The sequence below is a fragment of the Anser cygnoides genome, chromosome 7, assembly GCF_040182565.1.
Source record: "Anser cygnoides isolate HZ-2024a breed goose chromosome 7, Taihu_goose_T2T_genome, whole genome shotgun sequence".
In the NCBI taxonomy this organism is placed as follows: domain Eukaryota; kingdom Metazoa; phylum Chordata; class Aves; order Anseriformes; family Anatidae; genus Anser; species Anser cygnoides.
In genome coordinates this window covers 10,284,750-10,298,911 of record NC_089879.1, presented here as the reverse complement: position 1 = coordinate 10,298,911, position 14,162 = coordinate 10,284,750, and the positions used below count along the sequence as shown (strand labels likewise).

The following is a 14,162-nucleotide window of genomic DNA, read 5'->3' as shown; positions in this document are numbered from 1 at the left end:
ACACAGCATTACCATTTTAATAAATTCACGGCCAAGAACTAATAAGATCACTAGGATTTTCTTGTTTTTACCGCTGTTTTTGCTTTGTTTTGGTTTTATTTTTAGTAAGGTACTATTTAAGGAGCAGTCCTTAATCAGAAAGGAAATGACAGTATTCAGCCACTATCTGCATCATTTAACTGGTTTTTCAGTGTTATCACATCTGAGTGCAATCAAGCTGGAACACTTTTGCAGATGTAATGCTAAAACCCTAACAAATCCTTTAAAAATCTACTCTGAAATATTTCTCTTTTTGTGATATTGTGATAAATTTCATGTTTCTATATGTTAATTATATTTTAGAATGACTTTTAGGTCCTTTAAGTTTCTAGTTCTCTGGACTTGCATGCCTTGAAGCTTGCTCTGTTACCTGCCTTGCATTAATCACGTGGCTCTACTTTCTGGATGTGGCTGTGCTCTCAGCTATTAGTCAGTATTACGGGATGCACAGGATCATTCATTATTACTGAGAAGCCCCTCTCTCTTCCAGAGAAGAAAATATTGTGACAGATCATATTCTTACTATGAAACTGTTAATGCTTGCTTACTTGGCAAAGTACCTTGTATAATTTAAAAAAGAATATTTTTGCAATGTGGATATTTTCAACTAATATATTGGTTGAAAAATATATACAATATATTTCTGTCTAATGCTTTTAATCCTGGGAGCACTCTCATGACTTTTAAGATTGATTACAGGAAGACTTAAATGATCTATGTTACACTGGAACTGATAGACATTTGGTATGTGCTTGTTTCTAAAAAAATAGAACAAAATTATTCCTGCCCTGAAGAGTTTACTGTTCAAGTAACTCTAGACTCACATAGAAAACATAGAAAAAATGTCCCAGTTTTGATGTGGGTCAGGTCATATGTTTTAAGGATCACTGTTGTGTACTTAAGTAAATTCAATAGCTCTAATGCATCGTCATGTTTCAATGTAGTGGTATGATCACTGTGTGTCATGCCACAATGGAAGTTGTTCTTTTTGAAGTGTTACAGCGATGAGGACATATCACAAAGCCATTGCGCAGCTTTGTCCTGCTACCCATGGAGATTAATATAGCAGTTCAAAATTCCCTTCCAGCGCTAAATCCAATATGGAAAGTCTCAGCCAGACATTCTTATTTTCAAGAAAGAAAAAAAGAGTGGAGGAACAGGGCACAAGCTGTAATGATAGAGAATACTATTACCTTAAATTGACTTGACCATTCTTCCAAGGGAAAACCATCATTTCTGATTCACCTGACTTTTCAAAAGGACCTCTTATCCTTTTTTTGAGGTCTTGAAGCGATGAAAAACTAATTGTACTTATTCATAAATTGTCCTAGCAACCATTTGCACTTTATTTCTAGATTAAGCCTATCTTCAGATTCCAGCCACTAAATTATCTTACATCCTTACCTGTTTCTATCATACATCTTCTCTTCACATAGGTATTTTAGAGATTGTTACTCACCTCATAATTTCTTTCCAAATAACACAAAGACCTTGAGCTTTTTAATCTCTCATTTATAAGGTGCATTTACCATATCTAAAATCACTGCAATTGTTGAAACCATCCAAACTTACTAGGCTTTTTAGAGTACTCACATTGCCACTTCTCTTCCCATAAATGCTGTGTGCAGAGAAAAGTGCTTCTATGTGCTTCAAATTAAAATCCCTTTTCTCAATAATCTTCAGTGATGCTCCAGGGGTTTTAAAGTATAACAGAAAAAAAATAAATAAATCAGGAATTACACAAAACTGAGAAGCCATTGTGGTGGACAGAAAACATCTGCAAGCCAGCACGTTTGGTCCACTTGGCTGTGGGGATGCAGCATCCCTTGTAGGACAAGTAGGCAGTGGAGCAGTCCCACACTAGTAGTTCTCTCAGGAAAAGATGCTTACACGGGGAAAATGAAACTGAAGATGTTGGTATGAGGGCAGAAGATAGTTGTAGCCTTGAGGGAATATTACGTCCAGGAATCTAAGATTCCACAACTATAAAGCAGAAACACAAGACCTCTAGCTTATACAATTGTTTTCCTCCAGAAAAATCTGCCTGTTACTGCAGAGATGACAGGGCAAAGGTTGGGCTTCTAAGGAGTTGGTATTCTGGCAGATGGAGAAATATAAGAGTGTAGGGATAATATATATTTATATATATAAAAACAAACAAACACAAAAAAACAAACAAAAAAAAAAAAACCACCTTAAAGCCAAGCATGATAAGTAGTTCTCATGGCTAAACATACTGAACAGTCACTGGAAAGGAAAACAGAAGTAGGAGATGAATCCATACATACATCCATATTTCACTGGACTTCTCACAGGCCGAAGGTACTTGGGAACATTTGGAGATAGCATAAGAAATTGATAAGTACAGGATTAAAGAAAATATATTCACTGGGAAACCTTCACTCAGCTTCTAGTTTGCTTGCTGCAGAAATACTGAAGAGTGCCTTAGGCATGATCTAAAATGAAACCTTTGGAGTGACTTTATAAAAGAAATAGCACTACCAGAGACTTCATGACCTCAAAGCCCTGAATCCCCCTGCAGTAACCAAACCAGGCACTGAACTCTTCTCAGTTTGATCAGTCACTGTGACCCTGTTTCTGCTATCCAGGTGTCTCTGCCTTTGGTAAAGGTCCATGCAAGTCTTTTACAGCATTTTGTCCTGACTGTGATACTTTAGGACCAAGGTGAAGCAGGCAGCTCAAAAGAGAAGAGCAACTTCTTAATAAATAATCAGGGAAACTCCTTGAGCGATTTTCCTGTCTGGTTTTGGAATTTGCTCAACATTTATCAAAAGGAAAACACAGTCTTTCCCATATATGATTTACACCACTGTAGCTGCGCTAATACAGCAAAGCTTGGACATGGCAGACTCATGCCTTCCATGTACAAGCCTTCATCTACTCCACGTACTGAGGGAAAACAATCCACTTAGCTGCCATCTTCTTGCACCTTGTAGATAAAGCCAACAAGGAGCTGACCTTAGCACAAATGCACCTTCCAGGTCAGGCACAGATGCACAGACGTAAGCGGGGGAAAATGGGAACGTCTGGGGTCAGCACATGCCTTTCTCCCTGGCTGTGAGTCAGTGCCTTCAGATCTGGCTGTGATGTTTCGAAGTGCATCACAAACAATTCAGAAAACCTCACACGCCTCAAGGACAGTCAAGCTTTTCTGCCACCCATAGCTAATGGATGTGTCTTTGATCTGTGAGTAAATGTATCCGTCTCCTTTCACCAGTGTTATTTCAGTGGTTCACCTCAGTGCCACGATGCAGTGACCTTTGGGGACAATTTAGAAGTCCTTTTCATTTCCTCATGTATATTACATTTGACAAAGCAGAGTAGCGTTTCTCAGTGATCAGTTTCTCTGCCTTTTGTTGACATACTGAGAGTGAGGAAAATGGTACAAATGCTTAAAATACTAAACACAAGTTTGAGAACCTGTATCTTTTCCTTAAAAAAAAAAAAAAAATTAAAAAATCTTATTTCATACAAAAACAGCAGCATCCCAAAGGAAACTGAGAATAGTAAATATAAAATGAATAGGAATCATCTGTATGATTTTTGGTTTGATACTTCCTTGTTTAATGGAGCAAAATAATTCACATTTTTATTTAACAATCATAGTTTTTAGATTTGCAGCAAGTGAAATTGAGCTGTACTTTTTTTTCTTGTGTTGTTTTGAGGTGGCCCTGTACCTGTCATCCTCCTCACCCCAGAAAGAAAAACAAAAACAAAAACAGGTCAGAAGCAAGAAATAATCTTTTTTTGTACCTACCTGACTCAAAACAAAATAAAATAAAGGAAGGGTAGACAAGTCAGGATAATAGAAATAGAAAGAGCTATTACAGATTCTCTGTGACCATGAACCTTCATTCCCAAGACTGTCTCTCCTCCTTCCCAATTTTTTGTGGTCTTGTCCAGATTCACTTTTGCAGTTTTGAAAGTCAAGCTGACACCTTCAACCTGTGAAGTAATACTTCACATCTGATGGGAATTTTACTAAGACTAGATGTCAAAAATTTACTGGTAACACACAGCCATGTTTTTGTCAGAGATCTCCACAAACTGTTGCCTACGTAAATTGACAGCTCTGGCCCATCTGCATATTTTTCCTTGCCATCTAATAGAGTCAAAAGATTTTCTTTGACAACTCAGTCTCTTTCCTTTTAGATCTTCTCCCGGTTCTTCTACAGCAATAAGCTTCAATCTACAAATACTGTAATAGCTCAGGGCTAATAACGTGATGAGAAATATTACTGGTTACCAGGTGAGATGTCTTACATTCAAAAGTAATGACATGTTGAAACAAATTGGGGGAAGAATATGTGAATCTCATGCTCTATAAATGTCTGTGGGCTTGGGATGTTGCATACAAATTTAGGGCTACGCGATATGTGGTAGAATATTAGTTACAGACTAAAGAAGGAGTGACAAACGTTACTCTGAGATGGCAAAAAGAACGTGGCAAAAAGGGGATTTTGGAACAAGGGAACTGTCTGCTTTTGTCTGTGTCTAATATGACCAGAGAAGCTGTGGATGCCCCATCCCTGGAGGGGTTCAAGACCAGGTTGGATGAGGGCCTGGGAAACCCAATCTAGTGGGAGGTGTCCCTGCCCATGGCAGGGGGGTTGGAAAAAGATGGTCTTTGAGGTCCTTTCCAACCCAAGCTGTTCTATGGTTCTATGATGTGTCCAAGGGGAAAAAAAAAATTAAAAAAATAAAAAGAAGACTGCATCAATAGTATTCCTGACCTACACTTCTGCAGAATTTCTCATCCAAGCAGCAGAATGACAACCGTTTACAAACTCATATAAACAAACGGATTTAAAAAACCAACCAAACAAAAATACACCTGGAAGTTGCTGGGGTGAACAACAGCTGCATTGTGGAGTCCTGGGCATAAAGGACTTAGATCCTCCACTGCTCCTCACCAGCGAGCTGGCCATGGACCGGTTCATACTTGTGCTGGGCAGCAAAAGCTTGCTCTGAAAATATCCCCTCGTATCAAGTAGCATTCACAGTATGCAGCAATAGAGAGTAGCTAGCAGGGGCTTCACGTAACAACGCAATTTTGTAGAGGCTGCTCATGACTGTAACTGCATGTAATCATGAGACATTTCTCTGTTCTTGGACTTTTACATTATGGGTTTGGGAAGCTGGAAAACATGCCTTGTTTTACTAACCTTTCATGAATAAATAGACAAATGTGCTTTTTTTTTTTTCCTGTTCATTCCAATAGCTTTTAGATACATTTCAAAATGTTTTATGGTGCCTAAGGCTGAGCATAGCACCATATGACCAACAATGTGAAAAGTCATAAAGGCAACAACAAAATATTTTCAAACAGATAGCTTTGACAGATAGTCTTCTGTGAACACAAAAGTCATCGTCAGGTTACTGTGAACCCTGCCAAATCAGTTTTGTTGCTAAAGCATTTTATTTCCTGAAACAAGAGACGCATTCTTTTTCACCACAGCATGTTTTTATAATTCAGTTTATCAAAAATAATGTGCAAACTTGCTCCACTGCAAAGGAGATGAGATGAAAAGTAAAGTAGCTAAACATGAAGAGAAGGAAAGGCAGGCAAGGTGGCAGCGTTATAATACTTGGAAAATAAACTAGCACAGAAACAAATATTTCCAAGGTGCAGAATGGATTGTCCTGTTTCTTCACCAGGTGAGGACATGGCCTTTTCCTGAGAAAGTGAGACTGAACAACAGGCTGCTCGCATCCTCGGGCTGGAGAAGTGGTGCTGAGCAGGAGCCACGCCACTGCCATTGACTCCCAAAGGGACTGTTCTCCTTGCTTTGATTATTTTACACACAGCAACGTCTCTCAGTCTTCTTCGTTTTGAAGATTTCTGGATTTCTTCTCTTCCCTACTCAAAACCCTGCCTGCCTTTTTAATGGGCAGAAGGGGAAGGGGGAGCTGGTCATAGCCACCTCCTCCTGCCTGACACTGCTCTATCACCTTGTTAAGGGAGGTTTTACTATTCTCCATTAAACTGCTTATCTCCTACTGTGCTATGAATAAATGAGCTCATCCTGAAATCAGTCACCATAGCAGATAGTATGAGAAAACGAGGCACATGAAAGCTTTGAAAGTCAGTATGGAAACAAGCAGAGCTGGACTTAGCTGGAGGTCTGCGAAGGAACCATTCTCCAAGATGATGCCTGTCTTCATCTAGCAAATAGTGCCTGCAGACTGGGGACGCATACTTTTTTGAAAATGCTTTGAAATTCTTATTTTACACAGAGGCCCAAGCCAAAATTCTGAGTTTCATCACTTGAGAGAGGATAATACAATAACTCAGCCAGCACTGCTACATCAGAGCACTGAGGAGCTCTACCTGAGCCCAGCACAAAATAGGTGGTGATCAACACGCACAGTCCCTCACAGGCACAAGCTGAAAAAGAAGAAAACAAAATCTGACACCATCTATTTTGAAAAGTGATCTGTGGCCATTGCAAGGAACAAGTCAGTAGGTTCAAAGCCATACAAAAATACCAGCCCTCCATGTTTGAGAACAAGGGAAACTTTAAAGAGCAAATAAGTGGTAATTTATAGATTTTTTTTTTCTTCATGGAGTGAAAATCATTTTTTTTTTTTTTCTCCCTGTAGCTTGTCACTGCATGAGATCTTGACCAGAAATAATTATTTCAAAAGATGAAGTATTTCACTGGAATCAAGCACGAGTGCTGTTGGAGGTGGTTTTGTAGCTATGAGAAACAGTGCTAACACTACAGGAAGCAGGAAAGGGACAGTCAGCTTTAACCTGTTGCCATACGAAATGCAGCCTGGCAAAACAGTGCCTGAAAGTTCCCCCTTGCCAGGCCTGGAGAAAGGGACAGGGGAAAGCATCCCATGTTTCCACTGAGCAGTACTCAGGAGCTGCTAACCTGTCTTGGGACAGTTTCCTACCTGAGCTCTGTGCAGATCCTCCCAGCTTTAGAGAATCAACTTACATGGAAAACAAGCAAAAAACAAATAGAAAGGGAGAAACAGCAGCAGTGAACACCAAGACCAACATAGTATATTTCTCATTATACTAAGCATGTTAAAGGCTGAAGTAGAACTCATTGGCCTTCATTGACTTCAATGAGCTTTTCATCAGCCCCTTATTGCAAACGTGGTTTAAAATGACAAGGAAATCATAACAGCGGTGACATTATATAATTGTGTTTTGAGATAGGATATGGCTCGCAAATATCTTGTATGGCTTTTTGTAAATATCTGATTGAATTAAGAAACCAAATAAGCTTGTGCGGTATCTATAAATCACAACAGTTCTGCCAGAGAAGTTGACAGTGATGATGTGACCCTGGCAACAAGAAAATCAAGGATGTATCAGACGCTATTCACAGGCAGCGAGTCTCAGATTAGGGGTCGGGGTGTAAATTGATGTAGGTTCAAAGACGTCTAGAGAATAAGGCAGATGAACATGAGCTAATGACTTCACTCTCATTGACAACTGTTCATGATGGTAACTTGTGGTATCATCCATCTCCCAATCACATCAACAGCAAGATTTCAGCTTTGTAAAGGGCATTATTAAACACGGAGTCCTATAAGTATTCCTCAGGAATAGAGCAGGGAATCTGTAGACCTGACATTTTTTTAAAAAACTTTTTTTTTTTCTCTTTTACACATTAGTAGTGTAGCAGAAGTGGTTCCTGATGATTCAGCAGAACCTGAAAGCAAAGACCTCAGTTCATAAAACTGCACTGAAGTTAACTAAATTACACTGACAGACATGACACAAGGATCTGCTGCAATATTTAGCATCAAAACTGTTTGCAGAATACATATGTACACTTCCCAAAATGATAGAATGAGAAAGAAAGAATAAAAGTAATCAATACATTGTAGTATAATCACTACTCCATCTTACAACCACGCAGGAGTTATAAGATCATTACCTCCAACTGGCTGATTTAAGGAAAAGCAACCTAAGTGCATATGGTGACTCAGGACAGATTTTGTTTTGCTTTGATTCTGATGGCTTTAATTTTACTGGAAAAGTACTTGTGGATGCACATAAGACTAACGACATGCAGTCCAATTCTTTACTACTACAGTCATCAGCCCGATCACCTTATCATCGCATTCACATATTTAATAAATTGTGTCTAATAATTATGTTTCTTGGACTCATCGTTTCTTCCAGGACGCTGACCTATCACTACTATGACGATGACAATTCTCGATTGTCAGTTTATTCCTGATCCATCTATGGTTTTTGTTGTTCCAGCCTTCCTATGCCTTGAATTACTTCTGTTTATCCCCAGCAGAGTATTCTCACACCCCTTCTCAGCCTTCATTTTCTCTGAGTGCACAATAAGCGTCCTCAGTCTTTTTGTGCACAATAGACTCTGCATTTGCCTGATTCATCCTCTCAAACTTTCTTTGCAGATGTTTTGACACATTGGTGGCTCCCAGTCAAATGACATTCATTGAATACACCTGGATTTTCCTTCTGGCTATCATCTCCACTTGATGCCACCTGAACCAGTAACAAAAATTCTGCTTGTAAATTTTTCTGTGCATGACCCTGTACCTTGCTCTATTCAGTTTTATCACATTTTTATCTCATTTCTATTGCTTCAGTTCTCAAGGTCATCCCATTCTTCTGGCATGGTATTTCAATCCTCTGTATTAATACTGTCTCCAACAAATTTATTTAAAATATTTCTACGTTGTATCAAGTTTATTAATGGATGTACTAAGCAAGGCCCATGCTTGAGGAATTCAATAGTAACTTCCCCTCAGTCCAACAGTTTCCTTTCCAGATCAACACTTTTATTTCCCTTTTCGCCACACTTGATTCCCATCTCCTCCAGTTTTAATAATTACCATTCTGTCAGTCTTGAACACTTTACAGAAGCACAGAGAAAAACCTCTAAAGTACTTCACTTGTCTAAAGTTTATCAGAGAAAAGGCTGGGTTAATTTATGATCATTTATCTTTATTGCCTTCACTCACTTTCCATTTACTTTGAATTTGCTCTTCGAAAATTGTTTTGCTAAATCTTTCATGAAAAGTACTTTTTTCTTTTTTTTTTTTCCCCCAAAAAAGTTTTCATTTACAGAAGTGTACATGGAGTCCTCATTTTGCATTTGTTTGGCAGCCAACTGTTTTTTTCATTTCCTTTTATTTGTTTTTGCCTCACTGGTTCAGTGAGGTCCAAAACACATTCATCCGCAAGTCACAAGTCCCCAAGCAGACCCTACCAACAAATCATCATGCTACACAAACAAGAAAAGGCACTTGCCTTACCGGAACACAGGCTTTTCTACCAAACAAGATGCCTGCATCAGCTCTTGCTTGCTACATCTTCTCTTCTGCCTAGCTCAGAAGAAATGGGAGGAGGTAGGAATAAAAGGTTGGAGAAGCAGAAAGTCATTTTACCCTCCACAGTGTGCTAGGCTTAAATAGACAAAAACCAGACTAAATCTAGCTCAGTACTGAATTTAAGTTGGCATAGTCCAGGATTTCCCAAATTTCTGTACAATTAACACCATTTCAGAGACGCAGGACAGCAAGGCCTGAGTTATTACCACTGATTTCAGGAAACGGAGATTCAAGTCTGTAATGGACACAAACACACAAATGACTTTCTGTTGTTTCCTATAACCCATGTAATTCTACCAGCCTGAAAGGCTACAATCCACTTCCCCAACGGATTTACACATAATTCAACTTAACAGGGGAAAAGGTTTCCTCATTGACTCTTGCAAATTTGAGCAACTGTGCTCATGAAGGTGAAAAATAAATATGCTGGAACATTAACAGAATCAACCAAAATAATGCATTATTTTCTGAACTAGAGTATACTCTGTGCATGCTAACAGTGCTCTAATTTCATTGCTGCCAAGGGTATTTCAACATCATATTTACTATAGCAACCCCTGAAGATGCTCTTCCTGCCAATAAAAGTTAGTTCTGTGCTTAGAATAATAATTTCTTAATAATACCAAAGCAGTGTGGGAGACTAACATCTTAAACAAAATACAAAGCTAAATAGAAATTACACAAGCAAAAGTGGGGTGAAAAGGAGTCCCTTAGTCCAGAACCCCAGGCAGCCAGCAGAATGTTGCATTGTCAGCTAACGTAATACAAATTTAAAGCCATACATCTTTGAGATGTTGACAACCCTACTCTGATATGAACCATAAAAGCACTACTGAGAGCTCGTTGCTGAACCCTTCCAGAAAGCATCCTTCATAGTAGTTGTTCTCCAGGCTTGCAATACCAGCATTTCTCTGAAGAAAAAAAAAAAAAAAAAAGAAAAAAATAGAAAAAAGCTTATTTTCTTTATAACCCAGTGCAGCTCTGTAGCATAAATATTGCATAGGCCAGATAAAGACATTTCAATGCAATGTTGTTTAGAGGCCAAGATGATTAGAAAATGGGTGGTCAACTTAACATGCTTGTATTATTGATAGAGCCTTTACTAGCTCTTCTGGTCATAGTGCCAGAATGGGGAATACTGATGTGGAAAAGCTCAGTCGTTGCTTGTAACAGCTGCTAAAATCCAATGCAATGCTAGACTGAGTAATCAGAGTTCGACAGGAACTATAAGATGGCAGAAATTGCCATGATACATTCCCCACCCAGTCCGCGCATTTTGCAAGCTTGACTCCCAGTAATAATTCGTAATCATGCAAACACTCTTATTGACTGGGAAAGATAATTCTATTGCACAATCGACTCGTGAACTAAGAAATTCTGCATCCTCTCATAGTTCTGGATCATTCATTGTAGAAGGGATTCAATCATCTATACCACTTTTCAGGGTCAGGTCCAAAGAGCATTAATCATGTAACATTTTTAACAGGATATATTATTTCTTCGGAAGCCTATTTTCAGTGATAAAACATTTCTAATTCATTTAAAGGTGTTTTAATGGCCTTGTGGTCTCAATGGTTGCACAACTTCTGGACAGTCAGTGCAATTTTGACTCTACCCTGCAGAAACCTGCATAGGCAAGAACCTGGCTTTGCAGGGCCCTTCAGGACCATGCTTTCAACTAAAAACCATTGGGTTCTTATGTGCAAGAACAGCTCCAGAGCCGATTTGCCACCTGCCTGTGTGAAACTGGCTTTGAAGTGACTTTGCTATTAAGAAAGTTCTGAAGATAAAACCACTTGTACTTTCAAGCTTTATCCTTGAGCACTCTCACGAGCACCCTCGCCTAATGTTGGCACTCCATGCCTGTCCTGGACACTTCCACCCAGCTCTTCTGCCTGAGGATCAATGCCATGTGAGCAACTTCAGGAGCCATTTTTGTATGAGGCCTTATATCTCCTCTAGCAAAACAGCTAAGGCAGAAGACAGTCCAGGTTCCGACATTTTGAAGAAGTTTTTCAGCAAGACTGAACTTAAACTCAAGAAATAAGGAATACAGCAAAGGCAATAGCAATATGGTACCTACAACTGACACATTAAGCAACTATCGGAAACAAAGTTTTAGAAACAAATTGCCGTATTCATCTGTCTGTGTTGCTCGTCTTGTACAAGGAGCACCAGCTGTGACAGGAGAGGGTGCCTAGGTACAGTGTGTTTCCACAACGTGAAACAGAAGGCAAACCTGGCATGTAACTAGATTATGTAATTCCAGTGGTAATTGCACAGCAAGTCTAATTACTGCAAGGTTATTCTAATTAATCTAATGACTTAAAGTATGCCTAATTATGAGAAGAATGATTGCAAGAGTTGAAGTAATGTGGTAGATCAATATTGTACAACATAGTAAAGAGAGAAAATATACAGATTTTGTGATTTGGCAGAAAGGCAAAGGAAGATGATCAGAGAGAGAGGAAAAATATGGATGAGGCATCATCAAGAAAAAGGAGGACAAGGAGGAACACTCTTTAGGTGCAACTGCCCTGTAAGTTCTGTTCCTACAGTTTCATCCTCAAAGCAAGGGTCTTAGGCACAGGGTCTTAGCTGAATGTCTCAGCATGACTGGAGCAGAGCTGCCAGGGAAATTAAAAAACCTGCAGTGAAATCATTTGCACATTTTTTCTTCTTCACAGTAAAGGAGTACATCAAAGTTTGTAAATTGAAGAGAAAGAAAAGGCCAGGATGAAAATCACAAGACACAAATTCATCACACAAAGGTCTGGAGAGTCAGATGTAGTTTTTAAAACATTAATGAATTTGCCCTTTCTTCATCACCTCTCACACCCACTTTTACCTCATGTTCTCACATTTCAGATGTAACTTTGAGATTCCTTCTAGCACAGTGGAATTGAAAGAAGGAAGTTCTGCCCTTGACAGCACAGTCAGGAAAAACATGTTCTGCTCAAGGGTATCAAAGTGGGTATTGGTGGGTGGTGCATTTCTTGTTTTTGTAGTCATTATCAAGCATTTGTTCTGTGAAACACATTACAGTCACTGCTGAGATCAAGGTCCACTATATATTCATTTTAAGGTATAGAACAGACCATAACACAAGGTTAAAAAACAACAAAACCCACAATCCTCAACAGAGGATTCAGAGTAAAGGAAAGTGCAGGGTCTTACTGAATTTCAGTGCCAACAATGAAAAAAATACCCAGTCTCTGAACTGCCAGTACACTACGCTACTCATCAGTGTGAAACCCAAGCAGCTCACACACACGCCAAGTGGTAACTTTTTAAGTATATAAAAATTGCTGCTTAAGAGGCAGTATTTGCAATGATAGCTAAGGGTTGCTCACCTATCATATAAGCTACTGGAGCATAACAATACTGAAAGTATGTGAAAAAGTGAGAGAGAGCACAGTACTTAGAAAATGTGGATTTCAGCATATCCAACGTTTCCCAGCCCTCTCCTTTCCCAGAAACTGGAAATATTTCAGGTAGAAAAGGTTTAATTCGTGTCCATTCGCTTCTTTCACTTGTTCAAACTTTAGATACCATTATTTCTTCTTTTAGTTTCAATTCCCCCCCCCCCCCCCTTTTTCCCTCCTAATATGATTAAAACTTTCACTAGATTATTCTGCAGTGGCTCACAAATTTTGTTACTGCTTCCATTTTAATGCAGATTTCTTTTTAGTAATGCTGACAATTTAATCTTAAGCAGACCATCCAGTTCCAAACACACACATTTCAGGTTGACATTATGCTGTGCTTGCATAAGGTAAATCATATTTTCTGTTACCCCTACAGCTATTAGTAAATTTAGGGTCAGTAATGAGACTTTGACCTTTGGAAAAAGCCCAATTCAAAGTCAGCTTATATGGCCACAAAGCATCTGTGTTTGTAATGTTTTACTTTTAAGAATGCTAAGCAAATATCTCTCTGAATAGTGTCACCTGTGGTAATATAGAATTTCTTCCCAAACATCACAGACAAATACTTATAGGATTTATTTTTTTCTGTTCCTGTGGAAGTAACAAATGTTTACTTGCAGTCCTGAAAGAGCTTTAATTGATAAGGATTTAAGCTCCTGTAATGCCATGTTATTTCTGACACAAAAATCAAGCAATACTGCCTTTGATATAAAGCACCATGTTTGTTTTTTTCTTTAGTGTCCTTTTTTTTTTTTTTTTTTTTTTTTAAGTTCAGGTTATCTTACCCATCCCACCTGGTTTCAGTAGCCATAACTTTTGTCTGCACAGTCTCCAACCTGTCTACTGATAGAACCACAAATTTGTATATAGGTTCTCCATACATCTATGCATGCTTAGATTTATCAAATGTGAATGCTTGGATAGTGGATTATATACCTAGTTGTTCTTACCAGAATTTCCCTGTATTATGTTTCCTCCTCAAAGTGCATTTAAGGTTAGACTCAAATCTATTGAAGCAGGAAGACAGCAACGAAGGAGCAAAAAACAAAAACGTTACTGAAAATATACATTTGGGATGTAAAAGTCAACACTGAAGGCATAAAAAACAGGAATGTGACACCAGCTTATTACTTCCCACTTTTCCTAACCTGTCTCCGATTTTGTATGTGCAACCCTATGCTATAGCTTAAATTAGGAACCATTTGTCATATCTAGCTACTTTGAAAGGGAGCATGCTGGCAAAAAAAAAAATACTTGGTTATACACATGAAAATTCATCGTGTGTGTGACTTCTTATCAGATTTTTTTGTTAAAGACTTCAATAAGCTTCTGATTTTTTCT

The 14,162-nt window shown here is 38.6% G+C and overlaps 2 long non-coding RNA genes across 11 annotated transcripts in view; one reads left to right on the top strand and one right to left on the bottom strand.

The window, feature by feature from the left end:
* The window catches only part of LOC136791318 (uncharacterized), a 225,869-nt gene that overhangs the window by 165,450 nt on the left and 46,257 nt on the right, over positions 1 to 14,162 (bottom strand). For 4 of the 10 annotated variants that reach the window (XR_010833051.1, XR_010833050.1, XR_010833045.1 and 1 more), the window contains exon 1: positions 1,633 to 2,000. The exons of 3 other annotated variants lie outside the window; for them this stretch is intronic. This is a non-coding gene — a long non-coding RNA (uncharacterized lncRNA). Of the gene's footprint in view, positions 1 to 1,632; positions 2,001 to 14,162 lie in introns of those variants that run through there. 3 more of the 10 variants (XR_010833043.1, XR_010833042.1, XR_010833044.1) reach the window with 2 other exon arrangements.
* Positions 3,084 to 5,854, top strand: LOC125182384 (uncharacterized). Its single transcript, XR_007161991.2, has 3 exons — positions 3,084 to 3,246; positions 4,213 to 4,309; positions 5,719 to 5,854. It is a non-coding gene; the product is annotated as an uncharacterized lncRNA (long non-coding RNA).